The sequence below is a fragment of the Choloepus didactylus genome, chromosome 9, assembly GCF_015220235.1.
Source record: "Choloepus didactylus isolate mChoDid1 chromosome 9, mChoDid1.pri, whole genome shotgun sequence".
Taxonomy (NCBI): domain Eukaryota; kingdom Metazoa; phylum Chordata; class Mammalia; order Pilosa; family Megalonychidae; genus Choloepus; species Choloepus didactylus.
This window is the reverse complement of record NC_051315.1, coordinates 32,291,176-32,309,254: the sequence shown is the minus strand read 5'-3', so window position 1 is coordinate 32,309,254 and position 18,079 is coordinate 32,291,176. Positions and strand designations below refer to the sequence as shown.

At 35.7% G+C, this 18,079-nt stretch overlaps 1 protein-coding gene across 12 annotated transcripts in view; it reads left to right on the top strand.

Annotated features, from left to right (window-relative positions):
• The window catches only part of GTDC1 (glycosyltransferase like domain containing 1), a 387,636-nt gene that overhangs the window by 121,347 nt on the left and 248,210 nt on the right, over positions 1 to 18,079 (top strand). For 7 of the 12 annotated variants that reach the window (XR_005218687.1, XR_005218686.1, XM_037848606.1 and 4 more), the window contains exons 3-4: positions 15,103 to 15,168; positions 15,974 to 16,165. The exons of 3 other annotated variants lie outside the window; for them this stretch is intronic. The gene's annotated coding sequence lies outside the window, so the exon portion shown is untranslated. The remainder of the gene's footprint in view (positions 1 to 15,102; positions 15,169 to 15,973; positions 16,166 to 18,079) is intronic. 2 more of the 12 variants (XM_037848607.1, XM_037848608.1) reach the window with 2 other exon arrangements.

Here is an 18,079-nt window from a genome sequence, read left to right as displayed (position 1 = left end):
TACAGAAGAAATGGCTCGTAGTATAATGTGTTAATGTTAATTAGTGCTTCACAACTCCTCCAGTGTCTAACCTAAATCCTCTGTTGTACTTCATTCCATTTCTGTTATTTTGACCTCAGAGGGCAAAATAAACAACTATCCACTGTCTTCCATATAACATCCCCTATGTAGCATCATTTTAATAAATTCCTCCCTTTTCATTCATTGTGGCAGGGTTATTGGTACCTTAATTACTAAAACAACCTGTGCATGGATAGAACTTATCTCAAAGTGGGGAATATATTCAAGTGTCTGTAACTCAAATTTTCTATCTGAGTAGTTTATAGTCATGTGAATAAAGGAATCCCTTTTAACATTCAAAAGAAGCTCTAGGAGAGAGTTCCTATATAATCACAATTTAGGTAAGATAATTTCCTGGATTTGGACTTGGAATTGGGGGTTCATAGTCTCTTTTGATTTTTCAGCTATTCTTCGGGTCATACTATTGGAACAACTACTCTGTAGTCCAGCACTTTACACTTACAAAGATTGCATTTGAAATTTCAGCCCTCTCTCACTGTCTTTCCCTTTGTATACACAGTGCTTAGTGTAGTATCAGGCCCTAGTAAGTACTTAGTAAATATTGTTAAATAATTGTTTTAGTGTCCCATGGTAATACTTCCTAATATAGGTGGCACTATGCTTTACATCTCACCATTCCACTTTTATTTTATTTTAGGCTGCCCAACAAGCACCCATTCTTTACTTTTTGCTGTCTTTATCTTCTTTGGCAATGATTTAGAACTATTTTGAATAGCTGAAACCAACAATAATGGTTGGACAATCCACTTTATGATGATGCTGTCCTTTTCCACACAGGAATGATGTTTTTCCCCTTCTAAGGCAAGGACTGATTGTAGCCTATGGATGAGATCAAAATACATTACTGGATGTCTGTTGTTTGCAAGTAACTATGCTGGCTGCCAAGGAATTGAAATCTTGTTGGGGAGACAAACATATATACTATACAACTATAGTATAGGAGGGATTGTGATAACTGCTCTAATTAGGGTATAAGCAAAGTTTAGTGGTAGAACAGAGGAAGGAATAATTAAGTCTTACTGGCTGAAGGTGCATTGAGGGATTCAGTAAGGCTTCACGGATATGATGGAATTTCAGTGGAATCTTGAACTGTATATAGGCTTTGACAGATGGTGACGGTGAAAGGATTTCAAGGAGGAACAGCACAAGCACTGCCTGGAGGTGGGAATGTGTGTGGAATGTTCGGAAAAATGGTGGGGAGTCTATTGTGTTTGGGGCCATGAGATGTCTGTGGGAATGACAGGAATTGAGGCTAGAAAAGAGGTTGGGGCAAAATTGTAAGGGGTCTTCCTTCCAAGTAATTTCCTTTTTATTCTATAGAAAAATCATAGCTTTTTGAGTATTGACATTAAAATATCTGAAAGTTTCAGAGAAAGAATGAAGGACAGATTAAATGTAGCTGCAGTTAGAGAGATCAGTTAGAAGACTGATGTGTATTTCAGTTTGAAGGTGATGAGGGAGGCTGGGGGCAGAAGGGCTTGGAAGGAGGCCTTGACACCAGAGGCCTGGGGTGGTCAGTTAAAAAAATTCTGGGCTGTTGATTTGCCCAGAGTTGTATCACATGTCCTGGCACCCAGCAGAGGGTGCCTTTCCAGTTTGAGCCCTCCTTCCACCTACATCATTTTGGCAGAACTGTGATCCATACCTCTTCTCCCTCCTACTGAATTCTAGAAGGCAAGAGGGAGAAACAGGATTGAATGGGTCTTGAGGGAACCACAAGTATCTGCCACATATCCTCAACTCCTCTTTGTAGTTTTTGGCCTTCTGTTCTTTCTGGACTCATGGTTCATCTTCTTGAAGTGGAACTTGCTAATGGTTCCTCTTAGAGACGCTTCTAGTTTGCTAATGCTGCTGTTATGCAAAATACCAGAAATGGGTTGGCTTTTATAAAGGGGATTTATTTGGTTACAAATTTATAGTCCTAAGGCAATAAAAGTGTCCAAACTAAGGCATCAGCAATAGGGTACCTTCACTGAAGGAAGGTCAATGGCATCTGGAACACCTCTGTTAGTTGGGAAGGCACGTGGCTGGCGTCTGCTGGTCCTCTGCTCCCAGGTTGCATTGCTTTCAGCTTCTGATTCCAGTGGCTTTCTCTCTAAGTGTTTGGGTGTCCTCTCTTAGCTTCTCTGGGACGAACTCTGGCTTCATCTCTTAGCTTAGTACCACCAAACATGGTTCTGTCCACATCTCCATGCGTCAGCAAGCATCTGGGCCCCTGCCAGCTAATTTCTCTCTTAAATACTCCAGTGAACTACTCAAGACCCACCCTAAATGGACAGGGGCACACCTCCATGGAAATAATTCAATCAGAGATTCCAGCCTAATCAACAGACTAATCAATCTGCCTCTACAAGACTGCACTGAAGAACATGGCTTTTTGGGGGACATAATATATCCAAACTGGCACAGAGACCCAGCTCAAATGTTTTACATTTATCACTCTGTCTTTTATTTATATCCAGACCTGAGACCAGAAACTATATTTGGGTCATCATAATATCTCAAAACACTTAGCATGATTTTTAGAATATCACACAGACCTTCCTGTTGTCTGCACATGCCATGTATATTCCATCTTAGGGCCTTACTGTGCCTGCTGTCTTGGAAGCTTTAGATCCAGGCCTGTATAGTTCCTTCCCTCTCTTCTTCTGTTTTCTATTTAGATGTCATCTTATCAGTGAGGTGTTCTCTGAAAACCTTATGAAATACTGCCACTCCCCAACCTCAGCCCTCAGCCATCCCTATCCCGTTACCCTGTATTATTTTTCTTTATAGCACCTGCCACCATCTGACATTCTTTTACTTGAAGATTGCGTTTCTGTGTCAACTAGAAATAAATTCCTTTCGATAACAGAAACTTTTGTTACCAGATTTACCCCAAATATTTGCTAAATGAATGAATAATAAAGATCGAGAAGAAAGGGACAATAAACATACATGGGCAAGTCTGGTTAGGGTTTATGCAAGCCTTGGTATTGTTACAATTTTTATGATATCAAATCATTAATATTGCTCAGAAAATAAAAACAAATTTTATTTTCTATAGATCACACCTGTGAAATCTAATTATGGATTAATACTTGTTTCTAAAATACTTGAATGCCAAGCATATTCACTCAGAAAACACTTTTATTATCCATGCCAGCTTAATTTTGAAGGCGGTGAAATGGAAGATTGTCATTTCAGTAAGCAACTTATTTTAATTTCTGAGAATGAAATATTTTGAATATTCTAATTGATTTTTGAAGATGGATATAAAAGAAAATAATCCCTCTTTCCATATATTGTTTGTTTGCCTTTAAGAAGAAGGGAAACTAGAAACAGGCATGCTACAACTGAATTTATTTTTTACAAATGTGTCAAAAGGAGGGTCAGTCAGTCCCAGGGTAAAAGGTAAATTTTGGGTTACTGAAAACTAAAGAAGAGTTGATTTTAAAAATCATTTTATATGCATATTTAAAGTTTGTAAAGATATCCTAGACTGTCACAAGCTCAAGCCTAAATTTTATTATAGTGTATTGAAAATTCACTTGGATATTTTTCCAGAAATCTTAAGCCTGTAATTTGGCAGTAAAAAGGTTGGTTATCAAATCGATATGATTATATGGCTTTTAGTGTCATGAGAATTCCCTTTTGGAAACCCACAAAAACTCATTTTTTCTCACTATAACTTTATCTGTTATTTTCTGTAAGGTCAGAGTACTAATGTTGGAGGTGATCTGCTCTGGGACAGAAAATCAACGAGGTGGCCATAAAGTTAAAAATTGCCACATGGTGCTTTGCTAAGATGAGGATTTCTTTTTCATATCAAGTTAGTGCTTATTTAAAATATGAAAACTCGTATATTGATAGGTTTGTTCTTAGTGTCCTTTCAAATATACAAAGTGATAAGTCTGCATCAAATTTTTGAATTTATGTATTTCTTGTTTTTATTGGTATGTTTGTCTTTTCTGGAGGTTAATTCTTAATTTCTTGTATACCTTTAGTACTAGGATGTTTTCTTTCTAGTTTTGTTTTTCAGAATAGATGGTTTTAAGAACAAAATACCATGGAAATGACTGTCCTGGAAATAATTACAGGAGTAGAATTATTTCTTTTTACTTGAAAATGAAATGTGGTGTTTAAATTATAAAAAGGTCTCACTTAAAAATACTTCACTAAGTCTGTGTTGCCATTGGTTAATATTTATCTGTTTCTACCCCCATATTGTATGTGTATACATATAGGAAGGATCTGAGTGGTTATGACAGGAGTCAGTCTTTCACAGTTGCAAGCCTGTCTCTGTCTCTATTAATTGAATATCCAATCAGTTCCTTTCTTTTTTCCAACATGTGTAACACATATGGATGATTATGGAATATCATTTTTCTGCTTTTTTAATACAAGGTACTTCAAAAATTAAGTATGAAACTAGAAGTTCTTTTCGATTTCATTCATCTTGATTAAATATTTGCTCTTAATTTAAGACCTTTACCTAATTATTTAAGGCCTAAATTAATTTGACATTTTACTTGAAGTTTAAAACTTTGAGTTTGTACTATACTTCCCCATGTTCCTATTCAAAACTGTAAGTACTAATATAGTATTTTAGTTTCCAATACACACTGTCAAAGTACAGCCCCAGATTCCTTATGTATAAATAAAGATCTTGATGTTTACAATTACTTAATAATTCAAGTACATTTTTAATTAATTGGGAATTACGTTTATTTCATGCATTTAGGCAAGCAGTATTTGCAAAACCAAATTATAGTGTTTGTGAATAACCACAGCTCCATTAGTTTTAACCCTTGCTGATTAGTTTTTTAATAAGTTTCTTTATAGCAGTAGTAGTTAGAATAACATGAAAACCGCTTGCAAGCTCCTGGAGGGGAGTAAGCCTTCAGTAATTGAAAAGTAGTTTGTTATTTCAAACCATTTGGCCTCCTTCCCTAAAGTTAAGAAAAAATTTTTAGTTTAATTGCAAGTCAAAACACATTCAGTGAAGACAATTTGAAGAATAGGTTGAAGCACAAAGAAAAAAAAAAAACAAAATCATTCATAATTCTACCGCAGATGGTTATTTATGTCTACCTGTGTTTGTGTGCACTTGTTCACTCTTTCTCTCATTTCTATGTACATATGTTTATTTCATGCAATATTGCAAATGCTTTCCTAGGCCAGTTTATATTTTTCTTCATTCTGTTTTTTGATCCTTAATCATTTAATTATGAGAGATCTCTTTTTGTTGGATATTCTGCTTGTTTCCAATTTTAGGCAAAGGCTTTGTGATAGACAATCATTTGCCCGACAAAAGACATGTTCAAGTCCTACCCCTAGTCCTGTATGTGAGAACCCATTTGTAAATAGTATTTTCGAGTATGTTTTTAGTTAAGGTGAGCCAAACTGAATCAGGGTGGTGCTTAATCCATTTCGGCTGAAGTCCTTATAAGCAAAGGAAATTTGGATGCAGTTATTCATTAGAAGCCAGAGAAAGAGGAATCACCATGTGAAGGAGGCAGAGAATTCTGGCCACCACCAGAATGCTACAGACTCCGGGAGAAAGCATGGCCTGTCGGTACCTTGATTTTGGAATTCTAGCTTCCAAAACTTTGAGACAGTAAATTCCTGTTGTTTAAGCCAGCCAGCCTGTGGTATTCGTCCTAAAAGCCCTGGCAAACTAAGGCAGGCTTCAATAAAGATTCTTGACTATTTTCAGGATTCTTAGAAGTGATGTTGCTGAATCAAAAGATATGCAGTTTTCCATGCTTTTTGTATTTCTTTTCAAATGTGATAGGCGTTTTTGTACTTCAAAGCAAAATTAGCCTTACACATTAGTAGAGTAGGTAGCAGCTTTCAGTCTGTGTTTTCAGGACTTGAGAAGGGTCCTTTTAATTCTAACAATTCTTACCTGCTTTGTAGATGACTGAAATTTCCCCATCACCTGTTGCTCCCTTGTAACATGTAGGTACTCCTGTGACAGGTAACACATAGTACACTGGCAGGCATTTACTTTGAACAATGTGAAGGAATTTATCTGATATTTTGGGTTTAATTCTTACAAGTGAAGTTTGGAAGCTAGGCAGGAAAAGGGAGATTAGAGCATTGAGCAAGAAGAATGATAAGAGGAAACAAAGTATTCCTTTACTTCAATTCCACTAACAGCAGTTGAGCATCTATTATATAAAATATTTGATATCATGTACCTAGTTTTAGGAGTTTTAAATTATAATCTCTCTGAAAATGACATAGCTGTTTATTAATTGTGAATGCTGTTTAATCCAGTAAAGAGACTTAGGGTCCCAGATATGGTGCATGTATATTTTGGATAGAGATGCAAGGGGGAATTAATGAACTCCTAAGCAACCTGACTGTTTGAACACACTTTGTAAAGTGCAAAGTTACTTCCTTAAGAGATAATGAGAATGTAAAATACAGGTTTTGGGTGTTTGCAAAGAATAACTCTGTCTTACAGGGACTCTGCTTCATTAGACAAAATATTTATATCATCAGAATGTCTCCTTGAAAAACCAGTTGATAAAGAGATAATAGGGATAGACAAGGCCACTGAATAGATAAGAGTCTTAGTACTTGCTCCAATCAGGAAACTTTGAGCTATTTCTAGTTATCTTTTATTCTGTGGAAACTTGTGTGTCAAATGATAGGGGCAAGCCTGTACTTCCTCTGCAGGAACGTTGGAGAACAGTAGACCTTCTAGAAATTATACACAGTTGTCTGTGTATACCTTCTCTTTACTCAACAGTTTGAATCCTAAATGTCTGCAGGATTTCAAAATCCCACTCTATTATTACCATACTGACTCTTTTTCTTATAATAGTGGGTAGCTAATAACATGCCTCTTGTGATATTTAAAAATAGTGATACAGCTCTCATTACCACAGCTATTAGTCCCAGATTTACTCAGCCCTGGTCTAAACTGGGTATCTGGGCTTTTTAAAATTTGGCACTTAAGATCATTAGACTCTGTCTAGTTTTTTTGGTGTTGGCTTATTAAACCATCAGCAAATGTCTTTTATACCACTGGCAAATCAGAAAATTCTTGAAAGATATATTGTGACTAGAAAAAGAGCTGCTACAATAAACAAATAGAAGGAAATATACTTTTAACTAATCTTACTTCTAATAAACTTCTGTATTTATGTAGAACTTTAAGGGTGGGTGTTGTATCACTTAGTATGTTAATTGAAACATTTTCAGAATGTGGCTTTATTGATTTGGATCTTGAAGGCCAGATTCAAAACTAGCTTAACCTCATACTTCCTAACAACAGTTAAAATATATCTTACTATGGGGTGATTTTTAGTGACATAAGATGAATATGAAAAATATTTAATGTGTTTAACTCTAGTACTTTTAAGGATATCTGCTTCCAGCCCATTAGTCCTCTATGGAAATTTCTCTTTCCTCTCGCACCTGTTTATCTGATATTCTTTTGCCTCCAGAACCACTAGGATTTTGCATTTGTTTCTAGTTGATTTTTCTCACTGGTAAATCAGATGGAGTTGTGGGATTATGTTCTTTTCATTTTTCACTAGAAGTGAGTAAATCTAGAATTTTTTGTACTTAAGACTTTTTTTTTCCTTTTTTTTTCTTTTTTTTTAGCTCATCAAAGGAATGCCACCCATGGCTGCTTGCATTGCTGCCCTTCAAATAGGAGATTGTAAATGTTTGTGCGTTAGTGTAACCCTGCTATTTCTGTTTTTAAATTAACTGAAAATGTGATATGTGCCTCCCACTTGAGAGGGGAAACTTCTCAACAACTTTTTATTTAGTTGGTAGGGATTAAGTTCTTAAAAAATGTTAGAGTGAGACTCACTAGTGCCAGTATATTTAAGAATCTGTTAGTCTTTTTATTTTAAACTCACTTCATGTGTATATTTATAATTTGACTGCAGAAACTGAGCCTGAGTTAAAAGTTGTCATTGAAGCCAATGTAGGGTACAAGGTAATTCTTCTGTCCTATAGAAAATGCTGGTCTAGTGATTCAGCCAGTTGATCCTTCCAGGCCATGAACTTGACTGTCTTTGGGTTAAATATTCCTGGAGAGGCAGCCACCTCAGGGAAGGTAGTTTCCCATGGCATGAAACATGGCTTCTGACCCCTAAGCAGGGCTGTTGGTTTGAACTGTTTTCCAGTGAGATTCTACCTGCTATGTTTAGATGGTGGCAGAATTTGTGCATCAAGTTCTGTCAGTGAGAGTAAATAGTTTTAGTGGTAGTAAGGGCATTTATTTGTGGTTGCCAATAAAAAGGTCTTGGAGGATTAGGAAAAAATTGTCAAGGTCATTGCTAAAAGGTTGTATGGTTCATTGACTCAACACACAGTTATTGAAAATTTTCTGTTTGCTAAGGGCTGAAGATATAATGGTAACCTAGACTTGGTCACTGTCCTCATGGAACTTACTATCCAGTGGAGGATACAGATATTAAGTAATCACTCATGTAAATGCATCCTACATATATGCTGATGAGTGGCCGGAAGTAGTATAGATTGTTACATGAAGTGACCAAGAGTTCATTTGATGGAGAGAGAAGGGAATTGTGAAATGAACTGAATATAGATATATGACTGATCTCTTTATCTCCCACTCCAAATCTTTCTTAGCATAGTATTTTGGGTTTTCTTCCATCCTAACCCTTATGGCCTATAGACCTATCAAAAGTGTAGTGATGATTATGAAGGACTCTGGAACGGTTCATAAGCAATTAAAACAAAATTTGAATATTACCACCCTAACTATATGGTATTCAGTTTTATGTGACTTATACCACTGATATCCTAAAATTACAAAATATTAGGAGGTATTATTAAGTATTACATGTAATTAATATATTTATTATTTTATAGTAACATTTATATTCCACATACTTTTAAAATATATACCACAATATATTGTTGGATATTTACATGTAATCCTAAAATTCTAAAGATTCAAAAATGAAGGCACCTTTTACCTATGTTGTATCATGTGCCTGGGGCGAAGTCTTATGGGAAGGGATGTGAATATGAGGTCAGGAGACTTGGGTTTAAGATCTTGCTCAGTCACTCGCTCTGTGATGCTGACGTTCTTCATTTCTTCCTCTATAAAAGAGAAGGGGTTGAGTAACCCTGCCAGCGTTCCTTCCATCTTTGGTTCTGTGATGTACCTTTAGTTCTCTTCTTGGGTATCCATAGCGATATGCATCAGATAGCCTACCCCTCCCCGCCCCCCCCCCCCACTCCCCATTTTGTTATAGAAGATTTCAATAAGGTGAAAGTCTTGGTGAAATGCCATCTTGGGAAAGCAAATACATTAGTCATCTACTAAAACTTTTATAAAACAAATAATCATTGGCAGAAAGTATTTAAAAATGCTTTTTTTTTCTTCCCTGTTAATAAAAGCCTAATTACTTAATGTGGAAACGGATCTTCAGATTGATGGTGAGGGAACTGGTTTCTCATCTTACTTCTACTTCTAGTGTAAAACTAGGATGATAACATTATAAAAAACTGCAGGTGATTTTCAAAATTCATGGATCACACGATAGTCTCTCAGGCCATGAAACTTGTTTTGACCTAGAATTCAATTGCTTATGCTGTTGCTCCATTTCTTTAGTCATTATTACTTCTATTGTATTGATAGGTTAAGGTGAATACACATCTGCATTAAGAAGCATTTATTTCCCATAAATTCTGATTTCTGTGGAAAATAAAAAAAATCAATATTTGAAAGAGAACATAAAATGTGTTCGGATATACTTGAGGCTTGACTTAGTTTAGACTTCAGGAATAATGGGAGATCATGAGTAGAAAGTATAGTGTTGCCTGACCTTGTTTGCAGAGAATGTTTTAAGTGAAAGCGTGGTTAATTTAAAGGCAGAATCAATTTCTTGTTTTCACCTGATTTTCGGTTCAGTTCCTCAAAAACTTTGTGACATACACTTTGTACCAGATCTGGAAATAGAGTGAGACATGTATAATGACTGCACAGAGTAGAATGGAAGTCATATTTCAGTTCCAGGAGAGGCTTCATAGAATTTGTGATTCATGAGCACAGATTGTCAGACAAGTTCACCAGGTGGACATGAGGAGAAGCTAATGGAAGCCGAGAGATAAAGATGTGAAACCATCAAGGTGCAAAACAGCTACGTGAATGTGGGTGGGTGCTTGGTAGTGCTACAGTGCAGAGTCTGCAGAAGTGAGAGAAGAGGGATTGAAGTGGGAGAAGGGAAGTGGGGCTATAGTGAAGTGGAAGGAAGGGCCCAGAAAATGAAGGTCTTCATTGCCATGTGTAGGGCCTTGGATTTTATCTTTAGGGGATGGAGACATTGAAGATTTTTGAGCATATCACTATGTGATTGAATTTGCATTTTGGAAAGATTATTTGTAGCTGGCTAAGGGAGAATGGTGTAGTGAGAGCAACACTGGTATCATATTATGGAGACCAGGTTAAAGGGTAATGCAATAGTTTAAATGAATGATGAGATGATTTTCTGGTATAAAATTTTCATATTGATTCATAAATAAGCTGCCACATTTTTAAAATTCATTTTATTGAGATATATTCACATACCATGCAGTCATACAAAACAAAGCGTACATTCAATTGTTCCCAGTACCCCCACATAGTAGTGCATTCATCACTGAAATCAATCCCTGACACCTTCATTACCACACACACAAAAATAACAAGAATAAAAATTAAAGTGAAAAAGAGCAATTAAAGTAAAAAAGATCACTGGGTGCCTTTTTTTTTTTAATTGTTGTTTGTTTGTTTTTTTCCTTCCCCCATTTTTCTACTCATCCATTCATAAACTAGACAAAGGGAATGTAGTCCATATGGCTTTCCCAATCACATTGTTACCCCTCAGAAGCTACATTTTTATACAATATTCTTCAAGATTAATGGGTTCTGGGTTGTAGTTTAATAGTTTCAGGTATTTACTGCTAGCTACTCCAATTCATTAGAACCTAAAAAGGGTTGACTATATTGTGCATAAGAGTGCCCACCAGAGTGACCTCTCGGCTCCTTTTGGAATCTCTCTGCCACTGAAGCTTATTTCATTTCCTTTCACATCCCCCTTTTGGTCAAGATGTTCTCCATCCCATGATGCCGGGTCTAGATTCCTCCTCGGGAGTCATATTCTACGTTGCCAGGGAGATTTACTCCCCTGGGTGTCAGATCCCACGTAGTGGGGAGGGCAGTGATTTCAACTGCCAAGTTGGCTTAGCTAGAGAGAGAGGGCCACATCTGAGCAACAAAGAGCCATTCGGGAGGAGGTTCTTAGGCACAATTATAGGGAGGCCTAGCCTCTTCTTTGCAAGCTGCCGCATTTTAAAATGTCAGTAAATTGAAACCATTTTTAGTATTCAGTACAACTAATTCACCGCTGCTTTTTCATGAAATTAATAGCAATGAAAATGGAAAAGGATTTGTGTTTTGTTAGTGAAATTAATCCAGTAAACTTCTCACAAAAAATCTCATAGTTATAATTTAACTATATAATAAGGAATATAACTTTACAAAAATATAAGGGAAGGAATGTGTGAATGTATACACATCTTGTAATTTGTGGAACTTATTCATGTTTGAAAACAAGTGAATGATGTTGTAGTGCCTGGTACATGGTAAATACTCAGTAAATATTGGTTCAATTTGCATTTGATACTTGACCGTTATAACCAAGACTTTGTATTAATTCGAGTCTTGGAATAAGTGATTGATATTTTTAAGGAGAAAGTTACATCCCAAATCAAAAAAGACCAAAGATATTTGTCAGGAAAAATGAAAAAGTCATATGTGCATAAAGATAGTGGCTTTGAAAAGAGCATGTACTTAAAGATCATTGCAATTCATGTAATTGGAACAGCACATTTGAAAATGGCTTTAAATTGTCTCACAAACACTATGGCATATTACTCTTCTTACTAGATCTTGGTTTGGCTATGTAAATCTTCAGTTCTTAGTTGTCACAACAAGAAACAAAAGGCAGAGTTGAAAAAATTAAACATCCATAACATCATGGGGTTATAAAATATTGGAGTTCTACCTCTTTTTCCATATGAAACTGAGATTCTTTAAAAATATTGTTATTTAAGTACACAGAGTAATATTACATGTTTTCATAAATATTAAGTTATATGTTCCATAATCAAATAGTGGAATAACAATCAGTTTCCTTCATGTATTATCTGCAATTCAAACTAATGCTCAGTATCTGATTCATTCCTTAATATTAGACAAACTTTAATTATGTAGAATATTGTCAGTGCATATAGTTTTAGGATTGTAGTTATTTCTCTGCACTTGGTACCAGATTATATTTTAGTTTTTAGATATTGTATTGAAGTTTTAGGGGTTAGAATGAATTTGTTATGTTTGATTTTTATAGAAGAATTAAAAAAAACCCAAATTTTTAGTAAGATCTGCCTCTTTTTTTTCCACCCCCCTCATTCCATGATAGTAGTATATTACTTTGAGGAAAATTTTTAGCGAAATATATTTGTACTTCATGCTTACTCTTAATAGGCCCTGTTAGGGGAATTAGTGGTGACATATGTTTCAAAGCAGGAATCTTTTCACAGCTATTTTTTTTAACTATTTAATGAGATTTCAGGTATATTTCAACAACTGGGGTTTCCCTGATGAATCATTAAAATAGGTGAGTGGGCTGGAAGGTAATACTAACTTTTCTCAGTATTGCCCTATTTCAGTCTGTTGAGTTATTGGTTTACTCTGCTTTTTAAATAGAACTTGGGTGTGTTAGTGGGTGGGGGTTCAGAAGGGAATGGGAGAAGGGGTCAGTAAGAAAATACCAGGTAAACCTCTGATGACCTATTGGGAAATCCTGCTCAAATTCTACTTTCCCCCAACTTAAAGCATTTAGTGTTTAAGTTCACCTTTTTTTTTTTTTTTTTTTTTTGCTGTGCTGAGCTTAACTTTTACAAATATTGTGTATAGGCAAATAGACTATGTATTTTCACCAATTGATTGAAGTTTAAGGTATCGAGCCATATGTGGATAAGCCTGTGGAGTCAATTTCTCATATGTGTGGGATTAAAACCTGTTAAAACCATCATCACTGAAACTATACCTTCCTACAACTAATAGCAGTAAGGTATCTGTGGAATATATTAACAGTTCCTCTGATTTAAAATTATTACTTGCTATTTGGTTGGAAAATTATTTGAATTGTAAGTAACTGAGTTGAGATCATAGATGAGATCTAATTTTAAATTTAGGCCTTTTTTTTAAATCTACATGATGTATTTATACCTAGCATGTTGTTTTCAATAAATCATTGCAAATTTCCTGTATCTATACTGTTAAAAAAGTTCTCAACTACCATAGCAGTTGTAACTGCTTGAGGAGGTAGGCAAAAAATGTAGTTCACCATGAAAACGATCATGGCTCAGGGAATAAAGAAATTAGGTCAAACCTAAAATAAATGCAGGTAGAATGCAAAAAGTTTTAATAAAAAGTGAAAATCATTCAAAGCATTGGTTTCAAGCTACTTTTGTTCTCTATGGTCTTATAAATGCACTATTAGTTTTTAAGGGTGTGGATGATAATGGTGCACTTCCATTTTGGTCAAAATGTTTGTATAGAATAATCCTGTGGTTTTTACTTTGTATCCCCTTTCAACTGCAATTATACATTTTTGGAAAGGGAGATAATTCTTAAATAGATAAATTTTGAAGGGAATGGGGGGATCTGGTGATCTTAAATAGAATTTGAAATGATGAAAGTTCTATGTCTTAGCTATCCTTTGACTCATTTTGTATTGCCAAATTTAATATGTAGCATTTAACCATGTATCATCAAATCATAGTATTGATAATGAATTAAAATTTCATAAACCCTTAATATTATAGTAGATTCTCATTCATCTGTCATCATTTTCAGAACAAAATGTGCTGAAGAAACGAGTTTTTTCATGAAGCTTACTTGTTGAAGCAGGAAAACTTAGAAGTTGCTAAAAATTTATCTAGAATATTTTATGTGTTCTTTCAGCAAGCAAAATGAGTTGTCCATTTATTCTTAATGTCATAATATTATCATTTCTAGTGTAATACAAAAAGGACATGGGCTTTCTGATTGGTATTCATTCTCAAACATATGAAGTTCTTTTGTTATTGTTTTCTCGTTTAAAAATGTTATATCCCTCTTTGGTAAGGGATGGTGGTAATGGTAGTACAACATGGTGAATGTAATTAACACTACTGAATTGTATAGCAAGTGGTTAAAATGGGAAGTTTGATTTTGTATGTATGTTACCAAAATAAAAATAAAACCCCTAGAAGTGCACAGCACAAAGACTGCACCCTAAAGTAAACTATAGACAGTAGTTAACAATATAATTATAATAATAGTAGTTTGAAGGTGCCATACTAATGGAAAATGTTAATAATAAATAGAGTGTGGGGCACTCTATTTTCTGCATTGTTTTTCTGTAAACTTACAGCTGCTCTGATTAAAAAAACCAGAATGAAAAAATTTCTACCCCTGATTCTAATATAGTTTCTAAATTTAAATGTTTCAGTATTTAAGGTTGTGGTGATGGTTTGACAGGTTCACACACTCAGACACCTGTATAAGAAATCTAGCTGTGTGTAGGCTCCTCTGCCATTTTTCAGTAGGTACCTGGTAACAGGCCCTGTTACTGCTGCTCCCAAGCACTCACTTCCTTGTACCACTGCTAGAGGTGCAAAAATGGCTGTACATCATTCGCCCTATGTGCTTATGAGCATCTGTGGTCTCAGGGAGCCCACCTGCAGTTGTCTCTGATTATTACTTAAATGGCTGAGGAGTGTACTCCCTTTGTATTTTAGCTAATTCTACTATAACAGCAAAAATCCTTTTTAACAAAGTGTTTCTTTCAACCTCACACTTACTTGCTTCAAGCAGTGTTTTCTCAAACAAAACTTAAGCACAGTGAACGTATTTGAACCATTCTTGTAATGACATTTGGTTTGAATCTTGTATTTAAAATCAGCTTTCCCTTTTTCTCTTGCATCTAATGGGAATCACCTTTCTTCCAGGTTGTGCTTCTAGAAGACTATAGGGAAGAACACATTTGCTGCTTGCCACAAAAGTTTGCAATAGAAGTAAGTAGGGAGCTGCCAGGATATGTCTGTCTCCACAAAACAAGCAGAACAAATTTCCATGAATCAAAGCCACTAAGTATAGTTTTCAGAGATGGTAGGACATAGTTACTTTCCCTAGAAAAATACCCAAAGTGCAGGCACACCCATTGGCCACCAGAAAAATGCCTAAGTAAACGCTAGTTCAAACCTGTACATTTCACTCTTCTTACTGAGCTATTAAAGGGGTGGATATCTACTATAGCTATAATCTTTTATCCCCCCTTTTCTATTTTTTTGACCTCCCACATGCTTGGTTTTCAATTCTGCTTACTGAGTGTTTTGAATCTACAGCAGCACCTACACATACTGCCTCCACAGTGGCTGATGGCTTGCAGATAACTTGTAATGCAGACCCATAAGAAACATCTGCAAAATATAAGGCATGATATGTGCTCTAGATTAATCATGGCAAAGGGCAAATTAATGCAGAATCAGAAAGCAATTATTTTTTCTAATTTTGATATTGTTTCTCTGAGGTTATATGAGTAAAATGTTTTTTAGAGTGGTTGATAACACATTCTGTCATGTGGGGAAATACCTCAGGTCATTTTTAGTACTTTAGTACTTTAGCCTTGTAGAGACCTTTTAAAGATACACCGGGCATGTACTTCTAAGCATGATTAGGTCAGAGGAAATAAAGCAAGGATAGTAGGTATCTGTGATCTAGCAAGCAAATTAAGATTAAACTGCTTTTATTCCATCTCTCTTGAAACCTTTGATATAATTTTCAAAATTGCCTTTTATTGGTTTCCTGGTTACTTTCTAGAAGTTTTCATCATTTGAAGGTTTAATGGCTACCACTTTGTTGAACTTGGAAGGAGTTTGTTAACTTATTGAACACTATTATTGATGCAGAAGTCTCCAGCTGGCCTGAAGAATTTGAACTCTAGATAGCTCAACCTCTGAGCTCTCTTCTTACCCACAAAACCTGAGGGGCTCTCAACATCACATTTGAACGGTGAGCTGCTGATGAGGAATTGATAACGCCCACTGCAATTCAAATGCATGTGTACATCCACCTTTCCCATGTCATCATCTTTCTGGTAGATAGTGGGCTGTGGTAGTTTCCTAAGGTTTGCTATAGCAAAGTACCACAAAGTTGGTGGTTTAAAACAACAGAAATTTATTCTTTTATAGTTCTGAAGGCCAGAATTCTGAAATCCAGTTGTCTGCAGGGCCATGCCATCTAGCTTCTGGTGGTTGTTCACTGTCCTTGACATTCCTTGGTGTCCTTGGAGAGACACATCACTCCAGTCTCTCTCTCTGGGTTCACATGGCACTCTCCCCTCTGTGTGTGTCTGTGTCCAAATTTTCTTTTCCTTATAATGATACCAGTTCTTAGATAAGGACCTACCCTAATCCATTATGAGTTCATCTTAACTTGACTACATCTGCAAAGAACCTGATTCCAAATAGGGCCACATTCATAGGTTCTTGGCTAACAACTCAGTACAAGGGCCAGGATTGAGAATTACTGAGTTTAAAGTGCTGGAGGATTCTAAGATATCCTTTCTCCTTAAGCAGGACAGTTTATACTAATAATGAGAGGGGTTAAATACCTTATTACTGTGTGTAAGCCACTATGATTCACATGTATTGTTTTATCTTCACAATACACCTCTGAGGTTAGTACTGTTATCCCCATTTTAGAGAAGATGAGATTGAGTTCTACAAAATTAGGGAACTTGTCCAGGGTCATACAGCTCATCAGTAACAGAGCTGAGGTTCAAATTTGAATCTTCCTGATCCCAGGGGTCATAATGTTTCAAACTGGGAAACACTGACCCTTATTTTGCATATGAGTGAAGTACATAGATACATTTTTTTCCTCTGAAATATTCATTGGAAGACTCAGACATCAAGAAATTAGCATCTTTAGTTCAGCCATTTCTTTGAGAACCATTTGGCACTTCTTGCCGTGAAATGCAGTGGAAGTAGGCATTGCTTTGACTGAGCAGGATGAAGTGCAGTTTTATTAGCAAAGAGCATCATTGACTTGGTGGGACTAATTGTTTTGTTGAACCATAATATTAAGAAGAAAAGTGATATGCTATTTAATGAGAGTATTTACTTAAGTAATAAAGGAGAATTCAAACATCTGGAATATTTTTTGAACAATAATAGTGCGGAGTGCTTTTTCTCCCTTCTCACAGGAAATAGCAGATAGTTTGAAATGTATAAAAAGTTTTCACGTTTATGCATTTATTTTTATTGCACTGAACACATTAACAGAAATCATACCTTTAAAATGAAAGTTGCTTGATAGCCAGTTCTCCTCTGATGAAATTTTATCCCATCTTTAATAACCCCATTATTGCTTCTTTATCTTTCTCAATGGACTTGTGTTTAAAGAAAGATTGTTGAAACCATGCTTCACAGGCATAAGGCTTCACCCCACTGTTTTGGTGTTCCTTTGGGTGTGAAATATTGGCAGTAGTGGGAAAGTGGTCAAGTTACGTGCAGTGTCCCAAGAAATTGTATCCTAAAGTTTTCAATACTAGAGAGTGGAGATTTTACTCCCTCACTAGTATCATAATATAAATTGCATTCCTCTAATTATGGATTCATTGGAGTAATGAATGCTGGTGAATTTAAAGATGGATTAATATGGAATTACAGAATCATTGCTATGAGAATTTCTGAACTGGAATGAGCCTTACAAATGAAGAATCCTTGGAGTGGAAGTCATGGTTAAGAAATGAGTTCAGTGACTGTCCAAAGCCAAACCTGTAGGTCAAGTAGGGTCTGAGGTTACTGAATCAAGGTTGCAGTTATTCCAACTTGGAAGTGAGTGTTCAGAGCAGGAGAGGACTTTAAATTTCCAAGAATAGGAGAAAAAAATGGAATAGTAATTTTAGGGCATGAAGCAAAC